Here is a 12489-nt window from a genome sequence, read left to right on the forward strand (position 1 = left end):
GTTTTGCATTAGTGAGTGCTGACAAGAGCTTATAAGAAAGAGTTGCATCTTTTCCTGTCTTTGGAAGGAGATTCCTGATGCAGATTTAACTAACACAAGGCCAAGAGCACATTCTCATCAAGCTGCTAGAAAGTCAATGCCGTGATATACAGTGGAGGTACATATCAATGTTCATGGGCTGTGCTGGTCATTGAGTTACTTCCTCAAAGAAAAGTCATTTGATAATTTCAACGGAGTTTCTGAAGGAATCTAACTATGCTCCCCATTCTAGCTGTGGGGGCCGCAAGAGCACCCACTTTCTGAGCTGAGGTGCTTGAAGATTTCTTTCACTGGAGAATTTGGTTACCACCTTGGGTACTTGAAGTGGGAGCCACCTCGGCTCCTTAAATGATAAACTCTTTTAAGAGACATGTGCGTGGTCTGTATTCTGCCTAGGAATTAGTGAGCCTGTTGGGAGAACAAAGGCAGTGGAAACTCTAGGCTGGCTCCCAGAGGATACAATTAGGATGCAGAAATAAACCACTCCTCCCAACACCTGTCAGAGCAGCACAGACAGTGTCATTGTGCAAGTTACAAAAAGCAGCCTCTCAAGTAGCTGAGTTGCAAGAAGACACACCTTCTTCAGGCTGGCAGGCCCTCACTGGGGCACAGCTTGCCAGGCAGGCACCAGGCCCCACCCCGGCCTGCCTTTGTTCATTGCACAAAATGCACGATCCTATGATCCAGCCCACCAGGACATCACATGTGGTGAGAGGGGAGTTCATGGAATACACCTCGTATTGAGAGCCAGGAATGAATCTAGAAGGATGCACTTTTGGAGATCTGAGCCAGAGGCTTTGCTTGAACTGAAACATAAAGAAGGTATGGCTGGAGCCATCACTTGGGGTATTAGCCCTTCCATCTGGCCAGACAGTATATGGATAGCATTGTTCTGCAGCCCCAAACAGCTGCCAGTCGTAAAGGACACAGAAGACCCAGAAAAGAACTTTTTAGAACCAGAAAATGTCATCTCCATGATTAAAAAAATTATTGCAGGCTTGGAAAAGATCCTGAAATTGATGGAGGTCATCTCCTCACAAGAGAGGCTAAAAGATCTGCAGGTATCCTGGCTGCCATAAACTGCTCCAGGGACCTAAGCAAGGGGAAAGCTCATGCATTGCTGGGCTCATCCATGACAGTGACCCTGGCAGTTGAACCAGGAGGAGATGGAGGCTTTGACAGAGATAACATAGATGCACCAGGGTGGGGACAGGAGGAAGCAAAGTGAGACAGTTATGTCCTCCACTGGAGATCTGCCATCTTTGGCATATGGTAAAATTGGAAAGAAGGGGCTTATCAAGCATATTTGAGTAATTCCAAAGATAGGGGTGAATCTAGGGGAACAGAGAGCTGGACACCAAGCGTCTGCAGTTAGAGGAGAGGGATAGTTCTGAGAGCAGAGGGCTGACCCCCGTTGCATTTGGCCTCCTGGCTAGAACCCCATGCACAGGTGATGTGGGAGTTTACAGATGGCAGTGGAAGGAATGGAAGTTGGTGGCACTGTCAATGGGACTTAAAAGGACCGTCACTGAACTGGAAGACAAAGTAACCATGTTTGAGAGCCCCTAAACAGGGCAGTGTCACAAAAGGCGGCCTTCTCTCCTACTTTGTAGAAATCCCTGGCGGCTGGGGCATCTTGGGGGTGTCGTGGAGATACAGCTCACTGGTGCCTTTTGGAGGTGCCAGTGCCATCCCAAGGCAATGAAGGGGCCACACCCCGCAGAGGTGACCCCAAATGTGGGGACGCGGTGGGGCCAGCAAAGGGGGCCGTTCCCATAGAAACAACCACGCCTGTAGGAGGAAGAGGATCACAGGGCCACATGGTGGTGGGGGCTTATTTGTGAGCATATGTGACCATGGACTTCCAGAGTTGACCACACAGGAAGGTGGGGACTTTGCAGGGACCTGGAATCCAGCATTCACAAGCTATGGCAAGAGCCAGCAAACCCAAGCGAGCATAGACCTTACTTCTGAGAAAACACATTTGTTCTCTGACAGTTGGGAGAACAGGCAAAAGCTATTATATCCATCATCAGAAATGGTTTCCAATATCTAAAAGCACTTATTATCTTTCTGAGCTCAAACTCTAAAATCTAAAAATACGCAGCCTGCTTAAATAAAAGTGCATCGCTCCCCTCGCCAACAGCCCTCAGTCCTCACTGGCCTTGTTTGTACCCGAACCTGCCAAGCTTGCTCTTACCTGAGGGATTCTGCATTTGCTGCTTCCTTTCTCTGGTGCGTTCTCCCTCAAGGCTTTGCAAAGTTGGCTCCTTCTTGTCACTCAGATCTCAGCTTAAATTCCTCCTCTTCAGAGAGGCTTTCCCTGACTATAGTTTTTCAGCCCATCTCTCCACCCACAGACACTCTTTCACACTATGTAGTTTTATGTTTTAATGACATTTATCATTAGCTGAAATTACCTTGTTGGATTTTTTTAAGTTACTTGTCTACTGCCTGTCTCTTCTCCCACAAAAATGTAAGTATCCAAAAATCCAAGCTATTTGTCTGTCTTACTCCTAGCTGCATTCCCTAGCATATAGTAAGTACTCCTTAAGAATTTGTTGAATCAATTAATTTTAAACATTCATTGGCAATTTCTCTGCATTGGGGGAAATCGCTCACTATGTGTCAACATAAAAAAACAGTATCTCTAGACTCTTTATCTTGCTCATTTTCCAGGTAAATGAGAACCAGGAAAACTTCTGCTTTGAACTTAGTATATAATCTTGATTTGTTTGTATGTGTTGACAGATCATTTTCAAATTCATGTCTCTAACATCTTTGTACACTAACACTTTCTGCATATCAATACTCGAACGTTCATTTTGCAGGAGCATCATGTGTCTCTACTGTTCAGAATTTGCCTCTTCTAACCCAGTGCTGCTAAAACACTACATCACTAAAGAGAGTTCGTGATCTATCAGCAAGGCATAGGATAACCTTTGACTCCATCAGGAACACTAAAACCATCTGTGTATTTTTAGGAAACACTGATCTTCAACCTTGTACTTGCTTTAAGAAATGTTTGTAACTGGAGATTCAGTTTCAGGCACAATTCAAGTGCCTCTCTAGTGTTTTAGCAACTTTGCATACCCACTGGGATCACGTCTCATATTTTCCAAGTCCTTTTAGGTGGCTAGTTTGACACCAAACGAGCTTCTAAGACACACTGCTGAATCATCTTCATTGGAAAGTTTTAAGAATAGACTAGGTAACTGCCTACATTAGATTCGTTGTCACAGCACTTAGAAGCTAAGGAAAGAAGCCAATGCACCCCTGAGATTTGCTCTAGCAAGGTGATTTTTCTACCTTTGGAAAATAATTAGTCCTCCAAAACTGTCAAGTTTTGCTCTTAACAAGTAAAATAATCTTGAGGGGGAAAAGACTGTATGAATCAATATTGGGGGTTGTCCATACATATTTTTTTTCCATTAAGCATGTAGTGGAGGGTTATTTTGAAAGGATGTTTAAGGCCAAAAAAAGACCACTGACTTTTGGGAATATTTCCTGTTGGGTTTGGCACTTTTAAAATTTTTGCTCTTTTTCCTTTTTTATGTTAATCATCCCCTAGTAACTAGCATGGGGTATTTGTGAAATTCATTTACTCCCATTTTGTTGTATTGTCCAACAGATTGTTTCTAGTACCTTCTGATGTGTGGCAGCTGTGTTTTAACAATTCCAAGCGTACCATATGAAAGTAATCAAAGACATTAACACACTAGTGTCTGCAGCTATGGAGGTATTTCCTGAATGTGGTGCTGCTGGCCCGTACAAAGTTGTATGTGAATTACTTTTTTTTTAAGCATGTTGAAGTGTTCTCTAAATAAATGTAGAATCGTCACATTTGTGTTTGTACCCCTGTCTTTGTGGTGTAGCTATCAACAAAGAACAAGCATACTAAAATCTGTACTGGAGAACCATTTTTACAGAGCATAGAGTGTATAACACGTCAATCTGTGCAATCTCTCAGATTCCCAGTGGAGGAAAAAGTTAAAGTTTAGTGTTTCCTCTGATATAGTGTACCCTGGGTAGAGTGGTAATGGCTAAGTACATAGCATCCTAATATAAGCAGTTACTGGGAAATGTTGTACATACAGTATTTTATTACAGTAAGACTGCACTGTACTTAAAGTAAATATCCCTGGATCCCCTCCAAAGCTAGGAGAGTGGGGTTGGGTTACAGAATCTGCTCATTTAGCAATTGTGTATCATAATAAATGAGAGATTTGAAAAAAAGGGTTGCTTTGTTTATCATAAAAGGTGAAGAGAGGTAGCCTGAAGAAAGTATGCTTTCAAAGTAGTGTTTGTCAAGAAAACAATACAGTTGCACAGTCTTGAAAGACGATACAGTGCTATGTGTTGTATTGCCTCCCTGCTGCCATTTCGCATATCTTACGTAAGCAAGGGATCCAAGGATGAAGCTTAAAAATTAAGGCTCCAAGTGTGGCAGCAGCTGTCATAAGTCATATTTTAAGATTTGAGTCTAGCTTTTTACAGATGCAATGTCACAACACTTTTGCAATCTTTATCAAAAAACATAAGCTCATTTATTATTTGACCGTGTATTGCAGCATTTCAGTGGACATAAATGTTATAGATAGAGGTAAGGATACAGATACAGATTTTGAGAGAATGAGCCACCTTTCATTTTATTGTATCAAGCTCACTGTCCTGGCTAGATGAAGTAATCTTCTGAAGCATGCTTTAAGTTAGGGGTTCTAGGACTCCGTAGCCAAGAGTCTGCACTTACTTGACATTCCATTTCTCCCCGGTGACCACTAGTAACAGAGTCTCACTGTGTCTGGCCCATGCAGGACTTTCACTCTTAATTAAAATAGTGACACCAGAAGCTTTTAATGATTCCCCAAATGCTATTATAAGGCACAGGGTAAATGTTAGAGCAGGGGCCCATCTTGGGGGAATAAGTAAAGTTTGGAAAGAGCATTTTCCGCACCGCTTCATCCACTGCCTTACTTTGGCCTCCCACTGGATCTCACTGGGCACTAGGCCATGTCCGACCTTAACTCCTTGCTGGAGGGATCTCTCTGGAACATCAGACACCAGAAGAGCATATTTTCCCAACCAGAAAAAGAAAACGGTTCAAACTTTCAAGCTCTCTCTCTCCAATTTCTGAATTTCTCCTGAATCTAATTGTCTTCCTTCTTTACCCAGATAAATATGTGAAAACCATGAAAGAAAGTATCCCCTCCCCAACAGTACCTTGAAAAGCTTTCACATTATCAATCTTAAATGGAGTCTGCATTTAATGAGCGTTTCCCTGGTGGCTCAGATGATAAAGAATCTGCCTGCAATGCAGGAAACCCAGGTTCAATCCCTGAGTCAGGAAGATCAGAGAATGGCAACCCACTCCAATATCCTTTCCTGGAGAATTCCATGGACAGACCACAGGGCAGACATGACGGAGCAGATACCACCACCAGCAGCAAATAACAATACTGATTTCTTTCTTTAAAAGAAAAATCTATCTAAGTAGGTATCTATTTGGCCACACCAGGTCTTAGTTGCAGCACATGAGATCTTTAATTGTGGCATATGATGAACTCTTGGTTGTGGCATGTAGGATCTAATTCCCTGACCAGGGATTGAACCTGGGCCCCCTGCATTCGGAGCTGGCTTAGAGTCTTAGCCACTGGACCACCAGGGAAGTCCCTCAAGATTTATCTTTCACCTAGACTGAATCCTTGTTCTTAGAGGTGTGCATGAATGTGGTCCACTAGAGACATGGAGATGAATCTCTGGGTAGACAGACAGATGTTGCTTTGAGAGGGAAAAGTTAAGGCTTGCCCTGCAATACAGAACCCTTGCCACTTACCTCTCTCATTTCTGAGCCTTCACTTTGCCTGTTCTTCTCAAACAAAATTAAAAACAGTTCCTGAAAAGCTGCCATTTGGATCCACACCCTCTTTTGAGGATGCTTAGAATGTGCAAGGTACAGTGCTATGCGGGAAAGAGGCACAAAATGAAAAAATCAAGCACCTTTTCCTCCAACAGCTCACGAGCCAGTGGGAAGGCTGGGCGTATAAGGGAAGGGAACTTGAGCTGGCAGGAAAGCTCAGTAAAGGCCCTGAGGTGGCCCATATACAAGGTAGAAACTTTGTAGCGTGCTTGGAAAGGATAGAATTGCTTGATGTGGCTAAAGGTTAATCTACATGGAAGAACAATGGGAGGAGAGATAGAAGAGGGGCTAGGAATGGGAATAAAGCTCACGTGACAGCCTTGATGCAGACAATGGGGGTTTCAATGCCAGGCTAAGGTTTGACATTCGCATCCTAAGCAGTAGACAGCCACTGGAGAACAGAGAAACAGCAACCAGTGTGATCAAGTCTCGCACTTTCCTATTAACTGCTGAGGAGGTCTTCAAGTTAGAAACTCAGAAATTATTCAGGATAGCTTCAACAGCGCCACCAACGTCACTCAAATCTTGTGAGAAAATGATTGTTTTAAAACTAGCAAGATTACATCGGAAGAATAGATGTATCTATCTCTCTCTCTAGCTAGCTATCCACAGAGAGGTAGAATCCCTTCGCTATGCACTTGGACTAACACAACATTGTAAATTAACTATACTTAGAATTTTTTAATGGTTAAAAATTTATGACAGAGATGGCAGAAATTATATTGAAAACCTATATTTTCCACCTCTAGATGTTGTGCATTGTAGTCTTGGTTGATCCTAGAACAATTTGTAAACAATTGTTTTCTGTTTTGTAAACAGAAAAGACTCGTCTTGGTGTGTGTGCTACCCAGGCCACCTCCATCCCACCTCCATTCCTTGAATCTCCATGTATTCTCTTCCATCCCAAGCATGACAGAAGAAGAGTGAGCACTCCACCCTCACCTAGCTTAATGCTTTAATGAAAGTTTGGGGCAGGGAACTACATAAAATTAATGTTAGATTAAGTGGACAACTTGTTTTGGGTGTGATCCCTGAGGGACAGGTTTAAATTTTCTTGCTTTTTCTTCTTTCACCAGCGCAAGCTCCATCTGATCGTTTACCCTTGAAATTCCTAGGGACCAAAGTCCTTGTGGTGCCAGGGTGGGACTTCAAGTCACAAACCGCCCATGTAGAGAAAACCCTTGAGCACACTGATATTCAAATGTAAATAATCAATAGTGTAGAACAGTGTATCTGTCAGGTTCTCAGCAGGAAATAGATGGCATGCTCAAATTAGGATCATTTCATGATAATTTAATAAAGTGTTCCTTTAGAGAGTTGAGAGGAAACCACAGGGGTTAGTGCAGCACCCTGGGATAATGTGAGCCCAGGTGACACCAGTCCTGGGCCTGAGAAAGGAGAGTTAGAAACACTTCCTGAGCCCCAAGGTGAGAATTGTCACACAGAGAGGGCTGTCATGACACAAGCTCGACCTTTAGATAAGGACATCACTGGCCCAAGGTGACTCTGCAGAGAGACAGTCAGGGGTATCCCTTCTGTCTGTCTCCAGGGCCCCCCAGTGGCTGACCTCAACCAGTGCAAGGGAGTCCATTGATAAAAGTTCTTACAAGTCAGCTTTTCTATGCAGAGTAGGATAGAACCAGAGTACCTTTGGATGGGTGAATGGCACACCCCGCACTGAGAGGGAGGGAAAAAGAAAAAGTGAAAGCAGCAAGCTTGGGGTGAGGGTGGGAGATGTTGAAGAAGGAAAGACTGAAACTTATTTTTCCAGAGCTTGACCTTGTTCTTGCATGCACGTACACACACCCTTTGCAAAATTCAATAAACAGGATTGGGACGTCACTCTTTCTTCTAACCTCAAAGGAAGACATTTTCAGTCACCCCTCATTCCACAAGATGGACATCCTTCCTTTTGTGAGAAAAACGAGCTCATTCAAATCTAGACACTAATGAGATTGTAAAGCGTGGACACAGTTCATTCACTGTGAGGTACATAGACAATCTTATTTTTATTAGCCGGTTGGGAGTACATGTGAAGAACAGAAGCTAGAACAGAGTATTTCTTCCCCCTTCCTGTAAGACTGCCTTTCAGGGCATCCACAGTGAGCTCAGATGGAAACCCGCCCGTACCTGGAGTCTCTCCAACATTCCTCATCTCCCTTTTCCCCCTCGTCCTTCCCCCAAACAAGGGTCTGCTTCTCTAAGTCAAACTTTTGCAGATCCTCATTCTTGGCTCCGTCCTGGGGAGGTGTTTAGAAATTTCTGTTCAGTACCTCTTTAATTTTCCCCAGGAGTAGGATAAGATTCTTGTGCTTGAAGTCTCTGCAAGAGGAAACCATCTCTTGCTAATGATGAACATGACCTTGAGGCATCATTGTTCTAAAAGGACCTCTTCCCTCCTGCACACAGCTCACGCCTCACCTGTACTCCCATCCCCACCTCTCTCCGAAAAGGATTAAGAGAGGCAGAAGGAACCTGAAACCTTGTTTTGTCACAGTACCTTTGGGGGATTCTTTTTTAATTTTTATCTTCCTGGCTGTCATTTCCAGGAAGCTCTTCTCCTATACACTCTTTTTTGAAATTTATTTTTAATTGAATGATAACTGCTTTACAATACAATAACTGCAGAAAATTGTATTGGTTTCTGCCATAGATCAACGTAAATCGACCATAGGTATACAGATGCCCCTTCTCTCTTGAACCTCTCTCCCACCTCCCACCCCTTCCCACTCCTTTAGGTTGTTCCAGAACCCCTTTGAGTTCCCTGAGACATATAGCACATTTCCATTGTGGGGTTTCTTTTTTTTGATGGTAATCAGACAATGGACTCCTTGGTTGACTTGACTGGTTTCATAAAATATGTGCATTTTTCTTGTATGTTACTAAATTACCTTTTTATTCCTACGCCTTTTGCTTCCCAGATGGTGCAGTGGTAAAGAATCTGCCTGCCAGTGCAGGAGATGCAGGTTTGATCCCTGGTCAGGAAGATTCCCTGGAGGAAGAAATGGCAAGGCACTCCAGTGTTCTTGCCTGGGAAATTCCATGAACAGAGGATCCTGGCAGGCTACAGTCCATGGGGTCGCAAAGAGTCAGATGTGACTGAGCACACACAGAATAGCTGCATGTGACTATGCAAAACAATGTGGTGGCTTGAAACAACGTATGTTAACTACCACAGTTTTGTGGGTTGTCTGGGCGCGTCCCACTCAAGATGTCTCATACTGTTATTCAAAGACGCCACTGGACTGGCCATCCAAGATGGCGCCCTCACGTGGGCGGATGCTGAGGCCGCCTGCTGGCGAGAGATGAGCTGGGGCCTTTGACTAGAACACCTGTGTGCAGCCTTTCAAGAAACGTGGCTTTCATTTCTCACAGCGTGGCAGCTAGTTTCCGAGCGGGAATGTCTCGGGGTGAGCTTTCTAAGAGACCCAAGCGGAGGGTTTTTTATATCCTGAGACTTTTTAAAATCCTAGTGTCAGAAGTTCCAGCATGGCTCTGCCACCTCAAACCTGTCCCACGGATCACTCACATTCAAGGGGAAAGGAATTAGACTCTGCCACCCACTTGATGGGAGGAGCATCATGCATCTACAGAGAGGGAAGGAATTGAGGATGGTCACATCTGGAAATCAGTACACAATTTCATCTCTTCTTTGCAGTTTCCTAATGAAATCATTATACATCATTCGTGCCATCACCGTCTTCTCTGGGGGCTCAGATGGCAAAGAATCCATCTGCAAGGAGGGAGAGCTGGGTTCGATCCCTGGATCGGTAAGACCCCCTGGAGAAGGAAATGGCAACCCACTCCAATATTCTTGCCTGGGAAAAGTCCCATGGACAGAGGAGCCTGGTGGGCTACAGCCCAAGGGGTCGCAAAGAGTCAGACATGACTGAACGACTGACACTTTACTTTATGCCACCACTGTCCAGCAGTGTGCTTATTATTATAGTGGAAAGAGCACTGAATTCAGAGTGAGATGGCCAAGCCAACAGTTCTAAATCCAAAGCAGGAGCTGAGCTCTGAGCTACCTTTGCATCCTTCTCTAACTCTTGGACTCTCCAACATTTCCACGCTTTCTTCTCCTACTCCAGATGAGTGCAGAGTTAAAAAGAACTAATCTGCAGTTGTCTCATATCTATTTTAGATTCTCCTACCCAGTAGTTAGGGGAGGGGGACTGAGCTGGCAAATTTACCTCAAGAATTCAGGAGTGAGCAGAATAGGGTCAAACAAAAATGACCCTTCTTCAACTATCACAAGAGCTGGAAGACAAGTAGGTGTCTCTTCTTTCAGAGCAGATCAGTTCTGCTGCTCTCCAGAGCGCATCCTCTGGAAGGTGTGAACCCATCAACCTGTACAAATCCCAGATCTGTCACATACTACCTGTGTAATCTTGGGCTAGTCACTTACCAGTTTTCTTATTGTAAAATGAGAATAGGCATTTCAGAGGTGCTGGATGATCAAGATATATAAGGTATATGAAAATGCCATGAATAGTAAAGCCTTGCTGCTGCTGCTAAGTCACTTCAGTCATGTCCGACTCTGTGTGACCCCATAGACGGCAGCCCACCAGGCTCCCCCCTCCCTGGAGTTCTCCAGGCAAGAACACTGGAGTGGGTTGCCATTTCCTTCTCCAATGTGTGAAAGTGAAAAGTGAAAGTGAAGTCGCTCAGTCGTGTCCGACTCTATGCGACTTTATGTACAGCAGCCCACCAGGCTCCTCTATCCATAGGATTCTCTAGGCAAGAATACTGTAGTAGGTTGCCATTTCCTTCTCCAATAGTAAAGCCTTAGGTGTGGGTAAAGTACCTCTAACAGAGTTGCCTATATCAAGGCAGACTTCCTCTGTGTAGGGCCAGATTGCAAATATTTTTGGCTTAATGGGCTTGCTGGTCTCTATTGCAACTGTTCAACTCAGCAATTGTAATGAGTGTGAAACCAGCCTTTGATGCACATAGAGATGATCATACTAAATAAAGTAGGGGAGACAGACAAATATCATGTTATCTCTTATACGTGGAATCTAGAAAATGAACATATTTACAAAACAGAAATAGACTCACAAACTTAGAAGACAAGCATATGGTTACCAAAGGGGAAATGTGGTCAGGGGGAGCGGGCAGATGAATTAGAAGGTTGGGATTAACATAAATATACACACTAATGTATATAAAATAAATAATCAAGTAGGGCCTACATGTATAACTAAGTCACTTTGCTATACACTTGAAGCCAACACAACATTGTAAATCACCTATAAACTCCAGTAGAAAATAAAAAATTTTAAAAGGATGCCAAGAAATGGTAATAAATGAGTGTGGCCAGATATGGCCCTTAAGCCATCGTTTGCCAGCCTCTGTTGTAATTTATGGTATCACCTAGGAAAAGAATGGGGAGAAAAGTCGGGCCAAGTAAGCTTCTCATATGTTTATCCTTTAAGTTCAGACACTGAACAAGGTGAGTTACAAATGTAAAAAAATGGAAAGACACGATTTGATGCTAGCCATTGACACCTGATTTCCTCCTAGAAAAAGAAGAGTAGGAGAAAGTACCCTGACAGGTGCCTGGAAATAAAACGTGAGAATGTGGGGCCTTGGGGATGAAGCGACCAGGTGTGTCTGAGAGAGGAGGAGTAATGTCCCATTTATTCCAGACAGGATATGACCGTGGGAGTCTACATGATTCTCAGTGTAGCCAGGCCCTGTGGATCCCCAAATCCTCACGAGGGTTATTTAACTCATGAAATGTTTAGAGTGAATGATTTGGGCTTTATTTTTCTTTCTGTTGTTTTAGAAACCAGTGAAGAGATTTAGGCCTCATATCTGGTTCATTTGGAGCAGACCCTCAATATTGTGGGATCTTAGAGCATAAGGGCAAAGAAAATCATAAAAAAGTACATTCTAGAAATACTTAGAAATCACAAGGAGGCCTACTGGGCTGTCACAGACCATGGAAATGGGGTGCAGAATCATTTAGCCAGATGTCCAGAGGGCAGGGGCCCCAGCTGGGGTCTCTGGCAGAGACATTGAGCATATCATGATGTAAATAATAATGATTACAGCAGTCTTACAAAACATGCCAAATACTTTCTAATAAAATGGTAATTAAAGTTCTTTAAAGGTCACTAACCACCCCATTCCACTGATTATGAAAAAATTTTTTTTAAAGAAAAATTGTAAGTTATGGGCAGTTTTACCTAGCTTTAAATGACAGTTTATCCAAATTTTACCTTTCTGGGATGAAACTGTTTTTCTTAGGTGATCAGTCCTTTTTTTGAAAAGCTTTCTCATAGATAATATTCTCTGGGATCAGAGTGCCAAACAGGCCAGTGCCAATTTTGGTTTAAAAAAAATTAGAAGTTAGCAATTAATACTGAGCACTTGAAGACAGAATGTTCGTAATAACCCAAGACTCCAGACAATCCACCATAGAATTGTGACACTAAATGTGTGTGTTGATGTCTCTGAGAATAAATGGTGCTAAGAGTGTCGCGGTCAGCTCTGTGCTCACATAGCCTGGCACATTGTGTTTAATC

Source organism: Odocoileus virginianus, chromosome 18 (genome assembly GCF_023699985.2).
Source record: "Odocoileus virginianus isolate 20LAN1187 ecotype Illinois chromosome 18, Ovbor_1.2, whole genome shotgun sequence".
Classification (NCBI taxonomy): Eukaryota; Metazoa; Chordata; class Mammalia; order Artiodactyla; family Cervidae; genus Odocoileus; species Odocoileus virginianus.